At 35.6% G+C, this 24,566-nt stretch overlaps 1 pseudogene; it reads right to left on the reverse strand.

The window, feature by feature from the left end:
• Positions 1 to 7,713: 7,713 nt before the first annotated feature.
• Positions 7,714 to 7,845, reverse strand: LOC128775117 (U4 spliceosomal RNA; annotated as a pseudogene).
• Positions 7,846 to 24,566: the final 16,721 nt, after the last annotated feature.

Raw genomic sequence — 24,566 nt, forward strand, 5'->3', positions numbered from 1 at the left:
TTTTTCATTGGATTTTCTTTCCTGCTCTGTCAAAGATTCATTGACCATACATTTGTGGGTACATTTCTGGGTGCTGTATTCTGTTCCATTGATCTGTGTGTCTGTTTTTGTGCCAGTACCATACTATCTTGATGATTAAAGCTTTGTGATAAGCTTGAAGTCTGGAATTGTGATGCCTCCAGCCTTGGTTTTCTTTTACAGGATTGGTTTGGCTATTTGGGGTATTTTCTGGTTCCATACAAATTTTAGGATTGCTTGTTCTAGTTCTATGAAGAATGCTAATGTTATTTTGATAGGGATTGCATTGAATATGTAGATTGTTTTCAGTAGTATCAACATTTTAACAATATTTGTTCTCCCAATGCATGAGCATGGAATCTTTTTCCATATTTTTGTGTTTTCCTCAATTTCTTACATAAGCTTTCTATAGTTTTCAGTGTATAGATTTTTCATCCAAGTAAAATTAAATTAAATTCCTAGGTATTTTATGGTTTTTGGTATAATTGTAAATGGGATTGATTCCTTGATTTCTCTTTCTGCTGCTTTATTTTTGGTGTAAAGAAATGCAACCAGTTTCTGTGCATTGACTTTATATTCTCCAACTTTGCTGAATTCATGTATCAGTTCTAGCAATTTTTTGGTGGAGTCTTTGGGTATTCCACATAGAGTATCGTGTCATTTGCAAAGAGTGAATGTTTGAATTCTAGCTTGCCAATTTGGATGCCTTTAATTTCTTTGTGTTGTCTGATTGCTGAGGCTAGGATTTCCAATACTATGTTGAATAACAGTGGTATGAGTGGACATCCTGTCTTGTTCCTGACCTTAGGGGGAAAGCTCTCAGTTTTTCCCCATTGAGGATGATATTAGTGGTGGGTCTTTCATATATGACTTTTATGATCTTGAGGTATGATCCTTCTATCCCCAGTTTCTTGAGGGTTTATAGCAAGAAAGGATGCTGTATTTTGTCAAATGCTTTCTCTGCATCTATTGAGAGAATCATGTGTTTCTTATTCTTTCTTTTATTAGTATGATGTACCACATTGATTGATTTGCAGATATTGAACCAGCCCTGAATCCGAGATATAAATCCCACTTGATCACAGTGAATATCTCTTTCAATGTATTGTTGGATCTGGTTTGTTAGTGTCTTCTTGAGAACTTTTCCATCCGTGTTCTCCAGGGAAATTGATCTGTAGTTCTCATTTTTACAGGGGTCTTTGTCTGGTTTTAGAATCAAGGTAATGCTAGCCTCATAGAATGAGTTTGGAAGTTTTCTTTCCATTTCTATTTTTTTCAAACAGCATCAAAGAATAGGTGTTAACTCTTCTTTATATGTTGATAGAATTCCTCTGGAAAGCCACCCAGCCCTAGACTCTTTTTGTTGGGAGATTTTTGATTATTGATTCAATTTATTTATTGGTTATGGGTCTGTTCAAATTTTCTATTTCTTCCTGTTTCAGTTTTGGTAGTTTATATGTTTATAGGAATTTGTCCATTTCTTCCAGATTGCCCAATTTGTTGGCATATATTTTCTCATAATAGTCTCTTATTGTTTGTATTACTGCAGTGTTGATTGTACTCTCTTTCATTCGTGATTTTATTTGGGTCTTTTCCTTTTTCTTTTCAATCAGTCTGGGTAGAGGTTTAACAACTTTGTTAATTCTTTCAAAGAACCAGCTCCTTGTTTCATTGATCTGTTCTACTGTGCTTTTTGTTTTGTTTTGTTCTGTTTTTGTTTTTTGGGTTGTTTTTTTTTTTTATTTCAGTATCACTGATTTCTGCTCTAATCTTTATTATTTCCCTTCTTCTGCTGGTTTTGGGCTTTATTTGCTATTCTTTTTCCAGTTCTTTTAGGTGTAAGGTTAAGCTGTTTATTTGAGACCTTTCTTCCTTCTTTAAGAAGGCCTGGATTGCTTCCATTTTAGCTTCTGGAGATTTTGGGCTGTTATGTTTTCATTTTCACTGGCTCCCATGTACTTTTTAATTTCCTCTTTAATTTTTTGGTTAACCCATTCATTCTTTAGTAGAATGTTTATCTCCAAATATTCATGGCCTTTCCAAATTTTTTCTTGTGTTTGGCTTCGAGTTTCATAGGATTGTGTTCTGAAAATATGCAAGGTATGATCTTGATCTTTTTGTACTTGCTGAGTGCTGATTTGTGACCCAGTATGTGATCTATTCTGGAGAATTTTCCATGTGCAGTTGAGAATAATGTGAATTCTGCTACTTCAGGATTAAGTGTTCTGAATATATCTATTATGTCCATTCAGTCCAGTGTGTCATTCAAATGCATTGTTTCCTTGTTGATTTGCTGCTTAGATCACCTGTCCACTGCTGTTAGTGGGGGGTTGAAGTCCCCTACTATTATGGTATTACTATTAATGATTTTCTTTATGTTTGTTATGAACTAATTTATATTTGGGTGTTCCATGTTGGTTGGGGGGCATAAATATTCATAATTGTTAGATCTTTTTGGTGGATGGACCCCTTAATTATGATATAATGCTCTTCATCCCTTGTTACAGTCTTTATTTTAAAATTTAATTTGTCTGATACAAGTATGCCTACCTCAGCTTTCTTTTGACAACCATTAGCATGATAGATGGTTCTCATCCCCTTACTTTCAATCTGCTGGTATCTTTAGGTCCTAAGTGAGTCTGCTGTAAGCAGCATATAGATGGGTCTTGTTTTTTTATCCATTCTGAAACCATATGTCTTTTCATTGAAGCGTTTAGTCCACTGACATTTAGAGTTAGTACTGAAAGATATGAATTTAGTGCCCTTGGTATTTCTGGTGATGTTCTCTGGTCCTTTCTAGCCTTTGTTGCTTTTGGTCTTCTTATGCTTTGTCTTTTCTCCACTCAAAGAGTCCCCCTTGAAATTTCTTGCAGGCCTGGTTTAGTGGTTACGAATTCCTTTGGTTTTTGTTTGTCTGGGAAACTCTTTATCTCTCCCTCTATTTTGAATGACAGCCTTGCTAGATAAAGAATTCTTAACTGCATATTTTTCTGATTCGGCACGTTGAATATATCCTGTCACTCCTTTCTGGCCTTCCAAGTTTCTGTGGTATATCTGCTGTGATCCTGATCTGTCTTCCCTTATAAGTTAAGGACATTTTCCCTTGCTGTTTTCATAAACCCTTCTTTGTCTGTGTATTTTGTAAGTTTGCCTATGATATGCCTTGGTGATGGTCAGTTTTTGTTGAATTTAATGGGAGCTCTCTGTGTTTCTTGGATTTTAATGTCTCTGCTCTTCCCCAGATTAGGAATGTTTTCTGCTATAATCTGCTTTCATAAACCTTCCGCCCCTTCTTCTCTCTTTTCATCTTCTGGGACTCCTATGTTTCAGATGTTATTCCTTTTTAACAAGTCACTGAGTTCTCTAAGTCTTATACCATGATCCTTTGCCCTTGTTTCCCTCTTTCTTTCTGCTCTATTATTCTCCATAATTATATCTTCTATATCACTGGCTCACTGCTCTGCTTGTCCATCCTTGCCATCATGGCATCCATTCAAGATTGCATCTCGGTTATAGCATTTTTAATTTCATCCTGACTAGATTTTACTTCTTTTATCTCCGTAGAAAGGGATTTCATGCTTTTTTCCAATCCCAAATAGTATTCTTATTATCACAGTTCTATATTCTAGTTCAGACATCTTGCTTATATCTGTATTGATTAAGCCCTGGTTGTCATTTCTTCCTGTTCTGTCTTTTGGGGTGAATTCCTTCATTTTGTCATTTTGGAGGAAGAAAAAAATTAAAATTAAAAACAAAACGAAAGATCAAATAAAAGAAGCTAGATCCTAGTGTGTTTTTGTCTGTTTGTTGAAAGAAGCTTGATAGTATTGAGAAAAAGGAGAAATAAAAGGAAAAAAAAGTAAGAAAACATTTAAAAATTAAAAATATACACGATAAAATAGACTAAAATAAAATGAAATGAATAAACAATTAAAAAAATAAAAAATAAGGTTAAAAAAAGAAAATAAAATTTTCTTTCTGTATCCAATAAAGGTGAAAAGAAGAAAAATGAAACCTGAATGAAGTTACATCCAGTTTCTCCTAGAAGTGAAACTATGAGCCTTATATAGTCAGTACACTAAGCAGGTGGAGCGACTTGTGCTGGTCTTCTAGGGGATGCGCTTGGAGAGCACAGTTGGGCAGGGCTTGGTGTAACAGCTTTGTTCTCCACTAGGTGGCACTGATTATCTCAGCTTACTGAGGTAGATCAGTGTGGTGCGAATGCACATGCGCAGGAAAGGTAGAATTGCCTCCATCCAGCTCCCTAGTCTCTGGCACAGGAACTTTGTGGTGATCAAGCACCCCTCCTTTGTCTCAGGCCTTCATTTACTCTCCATCTCTACCATGTCCATATCCAAGCTGTCTGCCAGCCAGGCAGCACCTCCCCCCACCCCAGAGTTTTATCTCAGATGGGGTTATATTTCAAAACTCCACACTTCAAAGACCCCTGCAGCTTGGAACCACAACGACTCCCTTCAGGAGACTCTCACTGAGCAATGGTCAGGTGCCAGCTTGCTCCAGAAAATGTTCACGGGATCGCACAGCAGCAGAGGTTCAGAGATTATGGCAAATCACCACACACAGCCAGCACCAGGTTTCACCACACTCTGGTGTTTTGTCCCAATGCTAGTAAACATGGCTGCTCTCTGGGGTCCACTGGGAACTTTGTCTGTGGGGAGGCTGTATGGCCTCTACCAAATGCACTCCAAGCAGAGGAACTGCTTCTCCCTGTGTGGCACATGGATTCCTCAGAGCCTGTTGCCTGCTCCTGGGGATTTGCCCTACTTCCCACCAGAGCACTGCCAGGCACTGAGCTTTGAAAAATCAGACTCTGCACTCCATCGTTGACAGGATCCTGGTGGTATTAAAATCCTCTCCTTTTCTTCCTGTCAGTGGTTTTAGGGAACAGATTTCTTGTTTGGTCACCTGTGAGTGTTTTCCCTCTTTCTCTCTCTTTCTCTCCAATTACTTTTGGGGGAGTACTTTTCTTGCAAGATCCCAATGTGTTGTACTCTTCCCCTTTCTCTTTCTCTGTCCTCTCTCTGAAAAAATAGCTCCCTACCCTCTGCTGCTTTTCTCTCCCCCACCGTTCACCTCTCCGCACCATTTACTTGCCAAGTTCTGTGACTCAGGTTATTCAGATTGTTGTGTTGATCCTCAGATAGATTTCCTAGGTGTTCAAAATGGTTTTGTGCCGATCTAGCTGCATTTCAGGGACGAAACAAGCTCCATGCTGCTCTGCCATCTTAACTCCTCCCCCACCCCCCAATTATACATTTGTTTTTGGCCAAGTTACTGAAGTAAGGCTGAAGGTTCTGCTTAATGCAGCAAATAAGAAGATTTATGATGTCAGTGTCTTCCAATTTTGATCATATTAGCTTTGATTTCTTGGTGAAAATGGTTATGGCCAGGCTTCTCTATTATAAATTTCCTATTTTCTTCTTTTTATTAATAAATGATATGTGTGGAGATTCTTTGAGATTATTCAAATTTCCTATTTGTAATCAAATTTTCACTCACTAGTTTTATCACCCATTAATGTTTTTCCAACTTTATTGGGCATCAGGTATGTCTTAATATTCATTCCACTGTACAGAAGATATTTCTCTTCTTCCTATTTATTTACATATATATATATACACATACATACACACACATATATATGTATATGAATATATATAAGAATTAGCCCATATATATATATATATATATATATATATATATATATATATGGGCTAACTAATTCTTGTTCTATGAATTGAGTTATATTTTTACAGTTATTATTTATCTTCATGCTCAAATTCCTCAGGATCTGGCCAGTAGGAAACCCTTCTGTATCCCTTTATTATAGTCTCATCATTTTTTGTGTGTGTACACTTCTTTACCTTCTGTTACAACAGAATGTTCCAGGCTCAATTTATATTTCCCCTGCTTCAGTCCTTCAAGTAGGTTCAGTTCCTTTTAATAGGGAATGGTATTTAGAAGCTAAATGGTATTTAGGTATGCTCATTGCAACTGGCATGCCATTGCTTCTAGATTGAACTAAGAAAAAGATAAACATAGAAGTTGTTTTTTTGTTGTCTGATTGCTGTGGCTAGGACTTCCAGTACTATGGTAAATAACAGTGGTGAGAGTGGACATCCCTGTCTTTTTCCTGATCGTAGAGGAAAAGCTCTCAATTTTTCCCCATTGACAATGATATTAGCTGTGGGTTTTTCATTAATGGCCATTATTATGTTGAGGTATGTTCCCTTTAAACCTACTTTGTTAGAAGTTGTAATAACACACACACACACTCACACACACCATTTGCAACGACATAGATGGAGCTAGAGAGTATTATACTGAGATAAGTCAGTCAGAGAAAGACAAATAGCATATGAATTCACTCATATGTAGATTTAAGAAACAAAACAAACAAGCATAGGGGAAAAAAGGGGGGGGAACTAAAAAACAGACTCTTAATTATAGAGAACAAAGTGATGGTTACTAGAAGGGAGGTGGGTGGGGTGATGGGCAAAATAGGTGATGGGGATGAAGGAGGGCACTTGTTGTGATGAGCACCAGGTAATATATGGAACTGTTGAATCACTATATTGTACACCTGGAACTAATATTACACTGTATGTCAGGGCACCTGGGTGGCTCAGTTGGTTAAGTGTCTGACTCTTGATCCCGGCTCAGGTCATGATCTCGTGGGCTCATGAGTTCTATCCCCACATTGGGCTATACACTGTCAGTGTGGAGCACTTGGGATTCTCATGTAATATTTAAAAAAAATTACACTGTATGTTAACTAAATGGAATTTAAATAAAAACAAAAAAGTTATTTTTCTATATATTTCTATAAATTATATATTTTTATATTTGATATATTAAAAATCATGACTATATACTGGTACAATTCCAAACCCAAACCATAGAGTTTATTATTTTAGAATTTGTCTTTCTATATTTGTGTAGAATAACACTATGAACAATAAAACTTAAACTAGAGTTCACATTTTTTACCAGTTCTTTCTTGTATGTGTAGTACTATTTATATATAGTAAAATGCACAGATTTTGTGTCCAATTTGATCAGTTTTGACAAATGAGCATACTTATGTAACCCACATCCTATCCAGATATAGAATATTTTCTTTGCCTTAAAAAGTTTCTTCATTGCCATTTCTGATTTTTTTCACCATGGATTAATTCGGCCTATTCTGGAACTTCATGTAGATAAAATTGCAGTTTATGCTCTTTGGATTTGACTTTTTGCTCAATGTGTCCATGAAATTTTATCTTGTGTTTGTGTGTATCAGGGTTGTAGTTCATTCTTTTTTATGGCTACTAATATTCCATTGCATGAATATACCATATTTTAAAAATGTTCCCAAGATTTGGGTAGTTTTCTGTAAAGGTGGTATAAATCATATGTTTTCATTTTGGGAGGATGCACACTTAGGAGTAGAACTGCTGAATCATATATGCTTACCTTTATTAGAAATTGCCAAAATATTTCCCAAAATTATTCTACCATTTTACACTTCTACTGGCAGTGCATGAGTGTTGCTTTATAATCTCATTTTAATTTTAGCTCCTCTAGTGTGTGTTATGGTATTTCATTGTGGGGGAATTTTTACTTCCTGCTGATTGATGATATTGAGTATTTTTATGTACTTACTAAATTACATTCGTATATGTTGTTTGTGAATCAGGTATTCAATTCTTCAGTTTAGAAAAAAAGGAAAAAAAAACTTCTTCCAGTATATATGCATTCTATTAGCAATAATCGCGCCTCAGATAAACCTCATTGGCTACAATACTGCCACTGTGCAAAGCTCAGTACATATGCATTCTAAATATACATCCTTTGTCAGATTTATGTAGGGTAAATATTTTCTCCCAATTCGTGCCTTGCCTATTTACATTCTTAGTGGTGTCCTTTGATAGGCAGATGTTTATAATTTTGACAGTCTAATTTATCTATTGTTTTTGTTTTATGGTTACTGCTTTTTGTGTCCTGTCCAAAAAACTTTGCTTATCTCCACATCTTGAGGATAATGTCCTACATTTTATTCTAGAAGCATTATATATTTAGCTTCTTTGTATAGACATCTAAGTCATCCAGAATTAATGTTTGAACGTACAGTGAGGTAAGGATTGGGGGTCTTTTTATTCTATATTGAGAAGGTGTGCCAATACCATTTGTTGAAAAACTTTAATTTCCTCCAGTGAATCACTTTGGGGTCTTTGTCAAAATCAATTGTTTATATATAGGTGGGTCTATTTCTGGGCTTTTTATTCTGTTCCTTTGATCTATTATCCTATGCCGATATTGTACTGTCTAGAGTAATGAAGCTTCATAGTAATTCTTAATGTCAGGTAGTATAAAGTCTCTAATTATATTCTTTTAAAAAATTATTTTGGTAAAAAATGATTAAAAAAATAAATTTTTACGTGGAATTTAAGAAACAAAACAGATGTACATATGGGAAGGGCAGGGGAAAAAGAGAAGAGAGGGAAACAAACCACAAGAGACTCATAATAGAGAACAAACTATGGGTTGATGGGGGGAGATGGTTGGAAGATGGGCTAAATGGGTGATGGGTACTAAGGAGGGCACTTGTGATGAGCACTGGGTCCTGTATGTAAGTGATGAATCACTAAATTCTACTCCTGAAACGAATATTGCACTGTATGTTAACTAACTAAAATTTATATTAAAAAATATATTTTGGCTATTCTAAGTTCACTAACTTTCAATTAAAAAGTTTTATAAATAGCTTGTCCATTTCTATATTTTAAAATGTCCCTTGGTTTATGTTTGCAGTTGCAATGAATTTATAAATCAATTTGGGGGAACTGATATCTTAAAAATATTTATTCATCTGATAAATCATACAACTCCTTTTGTTATTTTGTTTTGTTTTGTTGAGTAAAGTTGACACACAATGTTAGATTAGTTTCAGGTGTAGAATATAGTGATTCTACAAGTTTCTGCTTTATGCTATACTCACAAGTGTAGCTACCATCTGTCACCATACAGCACTATTACAAAATAAATAAATAAACAAACAAATAAAAGGCAGAAACATACCCATAAATACAGAGAATCAACTGATGGTTGCTAAATGGGTGGGAGTGGGGGGATGGGCATAATGGGTGAAGGGGAGAGGGAGATACAGCCTTCTAGTTCTGGAATGTATTAAACCATGGGAATAAAGACACAGCATAGGGAATATAATGGCCATTTGTCTTTAAAAATTCTGCAGTGTTCTATAGTTTTCAATGCAACGGTCTTTTACTTTTTCCTAAATGTATTCCTATGTATTTTATATTTTTGGTAATATCATTAATGGGAATTTTTATAATGTTGTTATTAGTTGTTTTCTGCTATCATACTGAAATACAATGAACTTTAATTCAATTCTTGTAACCTGTAAACTTGATAAATTTACTTAGATTTTTTCTTTTGTGTGTGTGTGTCATGTTTTTACTTAAATTTGTTAGTTAACATATAGTGTAATACTGGTTTCAGGAGTAGAATTTAGTGATTTATCACTTACATAGGGGACCGGGTGCTTGTCACAAGTGCCCTCCTTAATACCCATCAACCATTAAACCCATCCCTGCCCTCCCCTCCTCCATCAACCCTCAGTTTGTTCTCTATAGTTAAGAGTCTCTTATGGTTTTCCTCTATTTTTTCCCCTTCCCCTTGGTTCTCTATTTTGTTTCTTAAATTCCACGAGTGGAATCATATGGTAGTTGTCTTTCTCTGACTTATTTCACTTAGTATAATATACTCTGACTTCACTCACATCATTGCAAATATCAAGGTTTCAATCTTTTTAATGACTTAATAATATTCTATTGTGTATGTATGTATATAGACTAATACCTTGGCTTGTGAGCATAATTTGTTCCAGAAACATGCTTGTAATCCAAAGCACTCATATGTCAAGGCGAATTTCAAGAACTATTGGCTCAGCTGTGATCATGTGACATTCGTCATCACGTACTTCTCATATTGCGAGGTGTCACTCGTTTATCAAGTTAAAATTTATTAGAAATACTTGCTCACCTTGTGGAATGCTCATAGAGCAAGTTGCTCACAATCCAAGGTTTTACTGTACATGTAAATGTACCACCTCATACACACACACACACACACACACACACACACACACACACACACATACACACACACGCACACACACACTGTTCTTTATATATAACATATATGTATCACCTCTTCTTCATCCATTCATCAGTCAAAGGATATTTGGACTCTTTCCACAATTTGGCTATTGTTGATAATGCTCCTATAAACATTGGGCTGCATGTGCCCCTTCAAATCAGTATTTTTGTATCCCTTGGATAAATACCTAGTAGTGCAATTGCTAGGTCATAGGGTAGTTCTATTTTTAGCTTTTTGAAGAACTGCTATACTGTTTTCCAGAGTGGCTGCACCAATTTGCATTCCCACCAACAGTGCACAAGGGTTCCCCTTTTTTTTCATTCCTGGCCTACCTCTGTTGTTTCCTGTGCTGTTAATTTTAGCCATTCTGACATGTGTGAGGTGATATCTCATTGTGGTTTTGATTTGTATTTCTCTGATGATGAGTGATGTTGAGCATCTTTTCACGTGTCTGTTAGCCATCTGGATGTCTTCTTCGGAAAAATGTCTCTTCATATCTCCTGCCTATTTATTAACTTGATTATTTGTTTTTTGGCTGTTGAGTTTGATAAGTTCTTTATAGATTTTGGATATTAACCCTTTATCAGATATGTCATTTGCAAATATCTTCTCCCATTCTGAAGGTTGCCTTTTAGTTTCGTTGATTGCTTGCTGTGCAGAAGCTTTTTATTTTGATGAAGTCCTAATAGTTCAAGTTTGACTTTGTAGATTTAATAGCTGCTTTCTAGATTCCTTAGATCAGAAGTTACAAAATATGGCATGTGGAATAAATCTGGCTCACTGTTTCTATAAATAAAGTTTTATTTGAACACAGACATGCTCATTCACCTACATATTTTCTATGGTTGTCTACACAAGAGTTGAATACAACAGAGTCCACAAGGTCTAGACAGCACACAATATTTACTATCTGGCTCTTTATAGAAAATTTCTGTCAACCCATGCCCAAGATTTAATCACATATTTAATAATAGCTTTTGTGAAAAGAGAACATTTACTCCTTCCTTTCCAACTTCTGTGCCTTATATTTATTTTAATTTTAATTTTTTATTCTTTTTCCTAGCTGTATCCACTCACTATGACACCCCCCACCCAGTAGAGTACTGGATATAAATAGTGAAAAATGGTGATCTTTGCTTTGGTTCTGTTCTAAAAGGAACATATTAAGTACTGTATTTTGTCATTAACATAACATTATCTATGGGTTTGTCATTAATATTTTTTAATAGACTGAGGAATTTTCCTTTTATTCTGAATTTTCTGAGAATTTTTATACTTTTTTTTTGTTTTTGCTTTTTTACATGTTTTTTCTTTAGCTGTTGATAATATATTTGTTTTCCCCTATATTTGGGTAACATAATAAATTTCCTTAATTAAGCATTTGCAAGTAAAAAGATCTTTGACTTTCTGAATAAATTCTAGTTGATAATACTATATTATTTGATTTTCAATATTTTTCTGAGAGTTTTTGCATTTATGCAAATAACATATTTTTTGAAAATTCTTTTCTTATATCACTTTTATCTGGTTTTTGTACTTGAGTTATGCCTGTCTTACAAAATAAGGTGTGGATTTTAGATATCCATAACTCCATGGTTTTTTTCTTACCTAGATTGAGAATCTTTTCTTTATAATTGGAGTTTTAAATTCATTAACATTTAATGTAATTATTGATTCATTCAGATTTAGAAGTATTATTTTGTTCCTTATATTTTATTTAGTCCATCTGCTCATATAATAAAGTCATCGGTTCAATTTTTTTGATGGTCTAGTCCTACTTTTTTGCCAACTTATAAATTAAATGTCAATTAGCATTCTATTGCAACTTCTCTTTTGGATTATCATCCTTACCTTGTTGTTTTATACTTTATTGGTTGCTCTAGGGATTGCAATATGCATCCTTAACTTTCACAGTGTCTTAGAGTTGATATTTTACCATTCCACAAGAAATTTAAGAATCCAGCAATTTTCTAGTTTGCTATAACCCTTATACTTTGAGATGTTGTCAAATATATTGCCATACATATATTAAAAGCCCCATGATGATTGTTAGAATATTTGTTTTAGACAGTCATCAGGCTTTGAAAGAAATTAAGAAGAAAAATGTAGTTTTTATATTTACTCACATATTCACTATTTCTGGCATTTTTTTTATTGCTTCATGCACATTAAGTTTACATAGAGTATGTATCCACTTCAACAAAAATAAGTCTTTAATATTTCCTTTGCTACAGGTCTGTTGGCAAAAAATTCTTTCAATTTTTTATTGAAAAATATCTTAAAATTTCCTTCATAATGCAAGGATACTTTCACTGCATATAAAATCCTAGTTGCTGGTGCCTGGGTGGCTCAGTCGGTTAAGCTTCCGACTTCAGGTCAGGTCATGATCTCACAGTTTGTGAGTTGGAGCCCTGTGTCAGGCTCTGTGCTAACAGCTTGGAGCCTGGAGCCTGCTCTGGATTCTTTGTCTTCTTCTCTCTCTGCCCCTCCCTCACTCACGCTGTCTCTCTTTCTCTCTCTCTCTCAAAAATAACTATTTTAAAAAATAATAAAAAATAAAAAAAATAAAATCCTAGTTGATAATCACCCCTTTCAGATATCACTTTAATGATGGCATTCCATTATCTTCTCACCTACATTATTTCTCATGAAAGATCTGCCATTTGCATGGTTTCCTCCTGTGGCATTTCTCTATTTTCAAAACTTTCCCTTTATCTTTGGGTTTTAGCAGTTTGACAATGGGTTTAACAGTTGACAAAACTACTTACAGGTATTTTTTTTTAATATATTCATACTTCTTAGATTTTTAATTTGGTATTTTTTTAGTAAATTTGGGCAACTTTTCAGCCTACTTCAAGTATATTTTCTATCCCATTTTTTTCTTATTCTCTTTCTTCTTGACTCTAATTTCACGTATGTTAGACTGCATAATACTATCTCACATATTAATTATACCTTACTTTTAATGCCTTTTTTGTTTATTTCTGCAGAGTGAGTAATGTCTATTACTCAGTCTTTAAACTCAGGGACTCTTTCTTCTCTTTTTTTTTTTTTATTTTTTATTTTTGGGACAGAGAGAGACAGAGCATGAACGGGGGAGGGGCAGAGAGAGAGGGAGACACAGAATCGGAAACAGGCTCCAGGCTCCGAGCCATCAGCCCAGCGCCTGACGCGGGGCTCGAACTCACGGACCGCGAGATCGTGACCTGGCTGAAGTCGGACGCTTAACCGACTGCGCCACCCAGGGGCCCCGACTCCTTCTTCTCTTGCATCCAATCTTATTTATGGCTGTTCAGTGAATTTTTCAGGTCACATATTTAATTTCTTGCTTATAGAATTCTTATTTGATTCTTTTTATAGGCTCTATCTCACTGCTAATATTCTCCCATTTGTTCATATGTCCATCCATTATGACCAATTTTTAACATCTCTGTATATATTTGTATTAGTTGATTTTAAATACCTGTCTGCTAATTCCAACATCTGGATTATTTCTCAGAGTTTGTTTCCATTGACTTCTCTCTCCCTTCAGATATGTTTCATATTTTCCCACTTCTTTTCATGTCAAGATTATTTAAATTTATTGTGTGGTAGACACTGTAGACACAATTTGATTCAGACTCTGAATTTAGCTGTTTTCCTTTAGAGAGAGTTAAGGTATTTGAGTTTTGTTTTGTTTTTTTCATACTGTAACTTAATTTTCTAATCAATTAATCTTAACCTTTCAAATTTTGTGTCTGAATTTTGCTAGCACTCTTCAAGAGTAGCCATTACTATACTGGTAAAAAAAAAAAAAAGTCCTATTCCTAAGACTTAGCTTTACTTCAGTATCAACTAAATAAATCTGTTGTTCAGCAAAGTATCCTTCCTATAGATGTTCAGAAATCCCATGTATCAAAGTGTTGTGGGAACTTCAGAATCTCCATTCAGCTCACAGATTTGCAGGAGCTATTTTATATGTGAACTCACAGTGTTACACTGTCAGATGTTCAACATCTAAAAATAGCTGCTTCCTATATCTCTCTCACATGTGCATACACACATACAATTTCCAATTACAAGGTATTTTTCCAATAGAAATCTATTTACCTAGTTTTAGATCTCTTTTCAATATATCTTCAACTTCACGCTATTACCAACCAATATATTACCATAATATTAAACTATCCATCCATAAAGGAGACTTTATAATTTCCTACTTCAATCTTTGAAAGCCCTAACATTGATTCTGTGCTCTGCTTGGTAGAGTTACAATTCTTATTGATAAATCTGAACTCATCTTCTGGCTTCTTTGATTTCTCATGGATGGCCAAATTGTTAGATAAAAGCTGTGACACTGGGTGAGTTTTTCTGTATACATGTATGAGAGACTATTAGATTGAAAGATTTATTATCGCCAAAGTAAACAAACAAAAAAACCAAAAATGTGACAGTACAAATGTGACAGTAGCACCTCATGGTTATTTATATTGAATGTTTATAATTGGTGAACAAATGTGGATTTGGGGGTAAAAATAAAAATAATGTCATTGATTTACCAAGAGAAGAAGAAGTACTGAATGAGATAATTTTAAGAAAAGAGAGATTGAATGTGTATTGGGAAAGGGGAGTGGTTAGTAGGTACAGAATAAGTTCAAGAACTCTGCCAAAAACCACACTAAGGTTATACTGTGACATTTATATTCACCTTAATGTCTATGACATGCATTACAGGTCATTGATGAAACTCTGGAAACAACATGTTGCATTAAAGTTAATTTAAATTTCTTCCAGTAAGGATTAGAGCTATACTGATTGCTAACTCAATGATAAATGAAGTGAGCTGAATGTGGATTGGTAAGCATTCACTGTCAAAACAGTGATGATCAGTATTTCTCCTTTTGCCTCTCATAGTTTCTGACTACTATAAATCAGCTTTTTCTTTTTTTATTTTAGAGAGAGGGAACGTGTGAGTGGGGGAGAAGGGCAGAGGGAGGGAAGAGAGAGAGAGAGAGAGAGAGAGAGAGAGAGAGAGAGAGAGAGAATGAATCTTAATTGGGCTCTATGCTCAGTACAGAGGCTGATGCAGACCACAGTCCCACAACCCTGGGATTATGACCTGAGCTGAAATCAACAGTCAGAAGTTCAACCAACTGAGCCACCCAGGCACTCCTAAATCAGCCTTACTTGAAGCTCTTAAAAAATTTTTTTTAACATTTATTCATTTTTGAAAGACTAAGAGAGACATAGCATGAGTGGAGGAGGGGCAGAGAGAGAGGGAGACACAGAATCTGAAGCAGGCTCTGAGCTGTCAGCACAGAGCCCGATGTGGGGCTCAAGCTCATGAACTGTGAGATCATGACCTGAGCCAAAGTTGGACCCTTAACTGACTAAACCACCCAGGTGCCCAAAGCCCTTTTAATTTAAAGTAAGCTATATTTTCTTCCCTCTACATACATGACTCAGTTTATGAAGATGGTTTTTAATAAACATAAATTTCTGGAAAATAGTTTAGTACAAAGACCACTGGCTATGAAGATTAAAACAAATAGCAACAACAACAATAACAAAGAACATTTGAACCCTGAATCTGTTGCTGGATAGCAGTATAATCTTAGGTTAGTCTTACTTAACTTCTTTGAATATAAATTTCCTCATCTATAGAGTTTAGAGTAATTCCTGTTTCACAAGATGGGTGTAAGAATTAAATATAGCTAGAGCTAGAGATGTATATTACCTGGCACAATGCCTGACACATAATAGATTTACAATAAATAGTTAGTCTTTCTTCATTCATGACCACATATTTTCTAGACCAGGACTCAGCAATTTTTTTTCTATTAAGGGCCAGATACTGAATAATTTAAGTTTCGTGAACAATACTATCTCTGTCATAACTACTCTATTCTGCCATTGTAGCCCCAAAGCAGCTTTCTTTGTTGATTAAACTTTATGTACAAAGCTGGTAGCAAATCAGATTTGGCCTGTAGGAATGGTAGCTTGTAGACTTCTGGACTAGATTAAGGAAAATGGTGGGGTTTTTTGCTTGTTTGCTTAGATAGTCATTGGATCTATATTTTAAAATCCCCAAGGTTTAAAAGATCCAGAAATAGCATGCTCCATCTGTTCTCTTCATGTTTAACATGTTTGATCAAGACAAAACTTCACTGTGCATTTTTCTGTGCTTATCATGGTATGTTTACAATCAAATTTCTTTGGTAAAAGTATGATTTCATTATGTCACCTTTTTCAATTTTAGAGGACAAAACTTTTTAAAGTAACATAAAGCCTATTTTTCTTATCTTACAAATAATAATGTTTTGGCTGGATACTTCTCTCTAGAATTCATGTGAATTCATTGACAAATGGAAATGACTATATTTGGATATTATTCTTTGTCCTAATGAGTGTCCAGCCTTCATCCTGACTTCTAGTAGGATAATAAGAACTTCTCTTCTTTGTTTTTCAAATGCAGCCTAGTATGATATGAAGGAAATATAAACGGGAAAATATACTGGCTTAGAAATCAGAAGAATTTTATTCTAACCCAGGATTTATGACTACCTTAGTGTTATATTAGCCAAAATATTTAAGGATGCATATATTAAAGCCTACCTTTTATGAGATTGCCATCAGCTTTAACCTTTTTCTCCAAACCTGTTATCCTTATGAATTTATTTTTTTTATCATTCGCAAAGTTACTATTTTTTGGTTTTTCTTACTTTCCTCTTATTTTCCTTAGCCAAATACTTCTAAATTCTTATTTATGCAGCATTTGTTGGTTTATAAGTTTTGGGGTGTGCATTATTTAATTTGGTTTTCACAACCACTAGTATGAACAATAAGACTTTTAATCCTCTTATTTTATAAATGAAGAGTTAAGTGATAAAATAATTTAAACCAATGAATTTAAGGTCATAGAGTTAGAAGACAGAATGAGGACTAAGGTCATGCCCTCTCACTACTCACTCACTCATTTCTCTGCAGGGGTTCTGAGGAGTCTCTGTGCTAGATTTCCAGGTGTTGTGTCTTATACTTACCTTTATAATATTCTGAATTTCCCTGTGGGAACTGTCACTGTTGACATAGTGACAGAGGAAGATGAGGAAGAGCTAAAACCATTATCGAGAATACTACAATGACTTCTGGGATAAGAAATTCCAGAAGGTGAGTGAGTCCAGGAGAAGACACTGGATGCCATGGAAAGGATTTTTAAGGATTTCTTGGTCTGGATGTTGGCAACGTAGCTATTTTTTTCTAGTTTCTGAGAGATAAATTTAATGACCTTTACTTTGTCTCTTTGTCCTTCATGCCCTATTCAGCCACATTATCATAAATATTTGCCAATGTGATAAGAGAATGCTATTTTCTTTAACAATCAAATAAAGATTGAATCTAAAAAATAACTTTTTTCTTTGTTTATTGGGCAAGGAAGTACCTAATAACATTTCTACTGTCATTAAAATTCCATATTTTCTCTTTTAGCAAATAGAATGATTGGAATTTTAGGACTCTGATCAGTTACTAAAACCCTCCTTCATTAGTCTTTTTTTAAAAATTTTATTCAAAAAACATTTTTTAAATGTTCATTTATTTTTAAGACAGAGAGAGACAGAGTGTGAGCGGGGAGGGGCAGAGAAATAGGGATATCCAGAATCTGAAACAGGCTCCAGGATCTGACCGGTCAGCACAGAATGTGGGGCTCGAAATCATGACCTGAGCTGAAGTCAGATGCTTAATGGACTGAGCCACCCAGGCACCCCCGTAAGTCCTTTTAATTCACCTTTATTTGCCCTCATTTAAGATACCTTCTTGTATTTTATGGAACAACAGATGAGATTTCACAAACCATCGCTATCGTTATGAATACCCTTCTTCTATTTCCCTCCTTAGCTTTACTAACATTATAGAACAGGGGTTTGGGTCCATTATTATTTAACCTTTCTATAGAATTTTCAGTATTAAGAATCTCCTGACCCACATATCTCTGGGGATATTTTTGGAGGTAAATTTCTGGACCTTAAACATTTTTAATATATAGGCTGCTAGCTGTGGGAGTCATGTAAGTTGAGCCTAAGATGCAGCGGTCCCTACCTTTAAGTAACAAAAAAATGAACCAATTTTGGCATGTTACTAAGTACCTAGTATCCAGGGAGAACTATAGTGAAATATCTAATACATCTTTCTTGGGAATCTATCTTTTAGTCAAATATTAATCCCCAAAATATTTATCAGATTTCTCCTTGTATTGAAAAGCATTTATATTTTATACAAATTTTATATAAATATATACAGATGGATAGGTAGACATTGATATTTATTGCAAACACAAAGAACTTAAGATATGCTGCGTACTATTTAAAAGATCTTTCTTTAATTATCTCCCCATAGAATTTTCTGGGAAAGCTCAAACTCCCCTTGTTGGAGCTTATGTGGGATCTAGGCTTAATTTTCTTTTGTGGGTTAATTTGAATTTTGGATTGTGTGAATGCAATTAAAGGGCGAATGAACTTTAGCTTAGTCTTTACTTTCTAGTGCTTTTATGAAGAATAAACATGAAATTTGTCTTGACATTCTGTAAAACAGAGCATACATGTTTATTTTGAATTTTTCCCACTTTTAGTAACATGGTGACTGAAGAAAGTAAGGTGCAGTATACTTAGGGAATAAATAAAATATTTAAAACTAAGAAAGAGTGATTAGGAAATAAAATATACTACTAGTTGATCTAAGCTGGTGAATGAGGGCTAAAGCTAAATAGGTATAGTAAACTTAATAACATGAAAATGTGTAAATTTGTTTTAAAAACCACAGGAAAATTACACAAAAAGTATGTCACTTGGCTAATTTAATCCAGAAGACAAAATGATCAGAAAATGAGATGAAGGGAAAGATTTGGAATACAAGCTAAGAATAAATAAGAGATGAAAAATATCACCATCTGGAAGATTTTAAAAACAAATTAAAGAAAATGTTATTTAAGAACATGATAAAACAGCAAGATAAAACATGAATAAATTCAGCTCAGTAATATTTTAAAAAGTTAAATGTAATAGGTAAAATTTTAAAGGAAAATGCTTCAAAGATGGACAGTATATTAGAAAAAAAGTTTTAAAGCCTGAGGTCAGCTAAAATTACCTCCTAAAGTTAGAGGAAAAGTAATTTTAAACAGTGGTACTTTTCAGGGTGCAAAGGTTAACATTCCCTGGAAAAGTATGCAGGGTCATTGAGTGGAAGGCAGTTGAAGCAACCTTCTGACCTTGTAGTGAGTTCCATTCTCTTGACTAGAGCTCATTTCAAAGAGGTTTATGTTGGTTGATATTTCTTGTGACTGATTCTCAATGTAGCCATTCTTGAGGCAGAGATATCTCCTTCCTTAAACCCAAATCCCACAGGGAAGACCAGACAATAGGCAGATGATAACCTTTAGTCCTTACTAGGATCTAAAGTACAAATTTCAGCAACAGATGATGTACCTGAGATGATTTCAATGGTTTTCATTTCCATCCTTTTTTGGAAATCTCTTTTGAGTGATTTCTTTCTGTGGGAAAACAGAAAACAAGGCAAAGATAAGGACATGTCATAATTGAAGCATTAAATGAATTTCAAATTTTAGAATCAAGAAAGTTACTATAAATTGTTCTAAAACCCAGTTCAGTCTGTTCTCATTCAGTAAAATCTAATGTGTCCCAGGGAAACAGGGCCAAGGATTAAGCCAGGTAGCTGTGGAATCATGACCTCCTTTCTCTCCCAGACTATCATAGGAGGAATGGGGCTTTCCATTGCAGTGCACTGTGTAACTTTACTTATGACAGGATGAGCTGTGTCTGCCCTTGATAAAGAGAATGGAGAAGACAATGGAGGCAATGGAGAAGACACAGTGAATTCTAGGTCATGAAGGACTGTCTTCCCCAAGCTTCACAATACTGAGCTTGAAATGCAGCCCACCCTACTCCACCTTTCAACCCTCAGAGGCCATCTAATCAATTTCTGTCCCCGGGTACTCAAGTTAAACATCTTAATTTACTGATTAATATCTGCCAATGAGATATACAGTAGGGATTTTTTATTCCTGACAATTCAGATTCCACTTTCCAGGGAGGAAAACTAGGGCAACTTCCTTTAGTTTTTTTTTTTTTTTTTTGCCTTAGTTTTTGTGACTGTAAAGTGGGGGAAAATAATGTTTAGGGGACACATTTATTAAATATTTAATATATACTATAATTGTTCCAAGTTTGTTGATATTGATCTTCTAATTCCCAGGACAATATTTAAAAGAGTGTTTTATTATTACCTGCCTGTTTATAGGTGAATATAACAAAATTATAGAGGTTAAGTAACTTGCTCTAAATAAGTATCAGGGTAGTGATTAGAACTCAGACTGCAGCCTGTCAACCCCATACAGTGAGGATATAATATGACTAAGTATGTGAAATGGCATCATAGCATGCTGCCTTGCGTGTGGTATTCATTAATAAACATTGGCTTTTTAAAATTATTGTTATTTCTTACCAACAGTTTACTATAATGACCAATTTCTTGCCTGAGCTCTCCTTTGGTTGAGAAGAAATGAATAAATCTCTGGGAGAGATGTGGCTCAAGTGTCTTTTTTTTTCTTCATATCCTTGCCCATCACCAGCAATCCTGATTCTTTTGGGCTGGAATCTGAAATCACTTTCAATTCATTTGCTCTATGCTTTGTTTTTTAGAGTGATGCTAGCAGAAGAAAGGGACCATGTTTCTTGGGGTTCAACATCTGACATAGTATAAACTATTTCAGAGGATATTTGTTCACTTAATCATTCATTTAATGATGAATATATTTACTGTCTATAATGTGCACAGGTGAACAAAATAAGTAAAGACCCTATGGGTTCTTTATGTTATCCTGTTTGTGTTTTTGTTTTCATGTTGTTATGTATGTGTTATGTGAGTGTATGTCCTATGTATCTGGGTTATTATACATATTGTGTCACACACACACACACACGTACACACATATACTCTGTGTATGCTATTCAAGATGATACTAATAAGTTAATCCTCCTAAATCATTGCTTTTGTCATGATACTTTCATATTCAAGCAGTGTTTGTCCTCCCTGTATTTAAATGTTGAGTCAAAGCTCCATAGACCAGGCCTTAAAATTCTCCAAAACCGAATTCCAAACTATCATCCCAATCTTGCTTTTTACGTGTGGTCAATACAATCATTGTATTCCATTTAATCTGCTATAATTTTTCCCCCTAAGTACAGCCTGAGAACTCTGGGAGCTAACTTCTACTTCTGGCCAAAATAAACAGGACAAAAATAGCAGGAACTAGATTAACCCTTCTACCATAAATAACTACACACACACACACACACACACACAACCAACAACCAGACAAAATATATGAAGTAATGGTTTTCAGACGTTATACAAGCAGGCATTGCACAAAAACAATCATGTGAGAAAGGAAAATTCCCCACAATTTTCCCCTGTCCCCCTTTTCCCTTCTTGGAGTTTTCTTCTTAAAGGTATTTCTAGCCACAGCACCGGGAGAGGACTCCAGAGAGAACGTGGTGGTTTCCTAAGTTGATGTGATAGAATGGGGTGTATGGAGGTTTCAGGTGGCTGGACTTCACAGGGCAGAATGCCACAGAAAGAGAAAGAGCACAGAAAGAGAGCCACCGAGAACTGTAGAAGTTGCCCTTTGAATCATCAGCTGATACTGATCAGCAAGTATTTGTGAGGGATTACCAAAGGTGGAGGAAAGAGCCATCTTAAAGGAAAGCACAACAATCCCTGAAGCTTAATAGAGCCTGGAATTGTTTGTTTTCTACTCTAGCAAGAGTAGAAAAAAACATCATAATACATGAAGCATCAGGTACTTAGAAGGATATTGCCTCAATAGTGGAGTGTAATTAGCCCAAGGCTAACAGCTGTTCTAGTCCACATAACCGTGCTTGAAACCAAACCTTAAAAGGGTAAACCAGTTTCCAAGTAACTTCACTGCACCCCAGTGCAGAGTTTAAAGGTATTTTTTTAAATTCAAGAATATTCAGCACTTTTAAAAATTCTCAATATGTGGCATCTGACTGAAAATTACTGGGTATATAAAAAGAATGGTTTGTCAGTACGTAAGAATGAACCCTGACTGAAACAACTGGGTAAAAGTTTTGGAGCTATGTGAATTTCTTTACCTCCTTCATACAATTCACAAAAAGTTGGTATAATTAAGGTAAGTTAATCCCAGTGCAGGAAATGAGCCATATGTATAGAAAGAAACATTATGCTCACATGTCTTTTTCTAAGAAATTAGGAGAGTAAATTAATGATTAGTAACTTGAATTCACAGAGGACACCAATATCAGTTTTCAGCCTTTGGTTTTCAGCACCATGGTGGAGGTAATGGAAAACAAGTGTGTGCACCTTGAATAAGCCTGCCCCCCGCCCCCATCATTTGCTGCATTGGCCCCAGTGTCATCATTTCACTTCAAACCTCATTTCTTTTCCTGTCTCCCCACTGAGAACTTCTGTTAATGGAAGTATCTTACCTACTCCCAGAAGAGGGTGCCACTGAACAAGCTGCCTACATGGCCCTCCTCAACCTCTCCTAAATTATTAACTATTCCCTTCTTCTGCTTTAAAATTTTCCCTATGCCTGTGGAGAGGAGGAGCCAAGATGGCGGAACAGCATGGAAGTTTTTTGTGTGTCATGTGTCCATGAAATATAGCCAGACCAACACTAAACAATCCTGCACACCTAGAACACTGACGAGGATTAACACAACAATCTGCACAACCTGAACCACAGAATTCAGCAGGTACAAGGCACAGAGAGGTAAACTTGGGGAGCAAGATGCCGCAGCAGGCAAGGAGGCACTTTTGCAGGCGAAGAGAGGACAGGGCCGGTGGTGGTGGGGGAATATGGGAAAAGCACCCCTCCCCAAAAGCAGCTGAAGAGAAAGTGGAAAATTGGAAATAGCCACAGGGACTAAACTAAAAAGGGAGAAAGGAGAGAGAGTTTAAATTCCATTAAGACTGTAAACAAGGGGAGCGCAAAGGCTGCAACTACACAGCTCAATACCTGGCGGTGCTCTGGTGGGAAAGGCGAATCCCCAGGAACAGAGTGGAGTCTGGGAGGTTCTTGCACCACACAGGGAAAAGCGGTTCCACTGCTGGAAGGACATTTGGTAGAGACTGTTGAAGCCACCTGGTCCCAGCAGACCCCAGAAAACGGCCACATTCGCTGGTGCTGGAACAAGGTCGTTAAGGGTGAAGCCAGGTGCCAGATGTGTGTTGTGATTTTCCATAATCCCTGAAATGCTGCTGCTACACTGTCTTGGGAACTTTTTCTGGGACGGGCTGGCACCTGGCCACAGTCTCGGGGCACCGGCAGCAGCAGGGTCCAGCAAGTGTTCCTGGGTGCAGCCGACATTTGGCCATTGCTCAGTGAGACCCTCCCACAGAGGGGCAGAACAGGTCAAAGCCGCAGTCCTTCAGAAGTAAGGGGCCGGGGAAAACAGCCCCATCTGAGACAAAACTCGGGAGAGAGGTACTGCCTGGGGCCTGGTCACAAAGAGTGAAAAAGTGGGAAGTGGACAAAAGCTGAAGGAAGAGGACGGGGAGAACAGAGTTCAACTAGAGACTGGGTAGTTGGGTGGTGCACTTTTCACCGCTCCTGCGTATGCGCATACACACCTACCAGCACCACAACACTCCACCCCAGTAGGCTAGCAGCGCCATCTGGTGGAGAACAGAGCCGTTACACCGACCCCGCCCAACTGGGCAAACCTCACTCTTCAAGAACACAAGTCTTACTGTCTGCTTAGTTTATGGACTATAAAGTCCTTCATAGTCTGACTTCTAGGGAAAAATGAAGTAATTTCAGTCCTATTTCAATCTGTTAGCAGGTTCATCTACTCAATTTTCTTTCTTTTTTTTTTCTCTTTTTCACTTGTTTTTTTCTTGAATACAGAAAAAGAAAAAATTCATTTTTATTTTCAATTTTCATTAAAAATATTTTTCTTTAATTGTTTTACTATATTTTTTATTTTTGTGTAAATTTTTTCAAATTCAATTTTACTTCCATCACTTTATTTTAGTCCACTTTAGTGTATTCACTTTTTCAAATTTTCAAATGATTTCCTTTTTTTCTTTTTTCTTTTTTTTGTTTCTTTTCTTTTTCTTGAATGCAGAAAGAGAAAAAATTCATTTTTACTTTCAATTTCTATTAAAAATATTTTTCCTTAATTTTTTCCTATATTTTTTGTTTTTATGTAAATTTTTTCAAATATTGTTTTACTTCCATCATTTTATGTTAGTCTAGTACAGTGTATTCACTTTTTTACATTTTCAAACGATTACCTTTTTTTCCTTTTTTCTCTTTTCGTTTTTCT

Source organism: Panthera pardus, unplaced genomic scaffold (genome assembly GCF_024362965.1).
Source record: "Panthera pardus isolate Hobbes unplaced genomic scaffold, ASM2436296v1 HiC_scaffold_6, whole genome shotgun sequence".
NCBI classification, from domain to species: Eukaryota; Metazoa; Chordata; class Mammalia; order Carnivora; family Felidae; genus Panthera; species Panthera pardus.